Below are 1,691 nucleotides of genomic sequence, written 5' to 3'. Positions count from 1 at the left end.
GTCCATGGGGTCGAAAAGAGTCGGACACGACTGAGCGACTTCATATTCACGTACCAGACAATACTAATCAAATCCTACAGATAAGGTGGGTATCTGACATTAAACTTCTTGCAAATAATTACTATGTTTACAAGACTATATTGAAATTATAGCTAAAACAATTTGTAAATTTTTAAACTAAAAAATTTAAATTACTGCACCACATAATTCATATACATATATATGTGCATAAGTGTACAGTTTAGTAGATTTTCAGCAAATTAGATTTTCAGCAAATCATGTGTGACTAGCACCAAGATCAACAACCAGAGCCCATTAGAAGCCCCTCCCCCATTCACTAGCCCCTCCTCACCTAGGTAATCACTATCATGACTTTTAGCAGATCATTTTTCCTATTTTTGGGCTTTATAGAGATGGACTTACCCCTATGTCCTTTCCTGTCTGACATCTTATGCTCAACTTTATGTTTTTGCAGTTTATCCATGTTGTCGCCTGTAGTAGGTCATTCTTTTCATTGCTGAGAAGTATCCCATTATATGAACACTGTGAATGTATTACCTTATTCTATCCGTGATGGTCTTTTTGGTTATTTCCATTTGGGGTTATTAAAACAAATGCATCGTCAACATTCTGATAACTGTTGGTGCCTTGTAAGCACACATTTCTCTTGGCTGTATACATAACCATGGAACTGCTGGGTCACATGGTTGGCTTCTATAGTTCAGTTCAGTTTAGTCGCTCAGTCGTGTCCGATTCTTTGCAATCCCATGGACTGCAGCAGCCAGGTCTCCCTGTCAATCACCAACTCCCAGAGTTTGCTCAAACTCATGTCCGTTGAGTCGGTGATGCCATCCAACCACCTCATCCTCTGTCGTCCCCTTCTCCTTCCGCCTTCAGTCTTTCCTAGCATCAGGGTCTTTTCAAATGAGTAAGCTCTTTGCATCAGGTGGCCAAAGTATTGGAGCTTCAGCTTCATCATCAGTCCTTTCAATGAATATTCAGGACTGATTTCCTTTAGGATGGACTGGTTGGATCTCCTTGCAGTCCAAGGGACTCTCAAGAGTCTTCTCCAACACCACAGTTCAAAAGCATCAATTCTTCGAAGCTCAGCTTTCTTTATAGTCCAACTCTCACATCCATACATGACCACTGGAAAAACCATAGCCTTGGCTTCTATAGTACAGCGCCAAATTGTTTTCGAAAGTTTTTTTTTTTTTCAGTAGTTTATACTCCAGCAGCATGAGAAATTCAGTTACTCCACATCCTCATCAGCACTTGGTATCCGTCCCCGTGAAGCAAAGTTTAGGTTGCTTTGGGGGCGAACCTCCGGATTTTGGTTTGGTTGTCTGAGTTATTAACCACCGCAGACTTTCACTCGGTCCAGCCACAGCGTGTGAACTCAGCGCGTTTCGACTGGGCTCCACGGTTTTGCTCTCCCCGTCCCTTGGAGGTCCTCTCAGTCAGGCGCGTAAGGCTCGTCCAGGGCGGCCGGTCCTGTGAAGACTCTGAAGGCCGCCCCCCGTGCAGCGGAAGCGCGTGCAGCGCCTTCCCGGCCGCCTCCTCGCGCGGCCAGGTAGCGCCCCGCGCCCCCTGCGGCGGACGGCTGGCGGCGGGGCCCCGCGCGCGCGTGCGCACCGCGAGCCCGGCGCATGCTCGGAGCGCGGAGGGGCCGGGCTGAGCGGGGGCTGGGC

Source organism: Bubalus kerabau, chromosome 3 (genome assembly GCF_029407905.1).
Source record: "Bubalus kerabau isolate K-KA32 ecotype Philippines breed swamp buffalo chromosome 3, PCC_UOA_SB_1v2, whole genome shotgun sequence".
Taxonomy (NCBI): Eukaryota; Metazoa; Chordata; class Mammalia; order Artiodactyla; family Bovidae; genus Bubalus; species Bubalus kerabau.
This window is presented reverse-complemented; position numbering follows the sequence as displayed.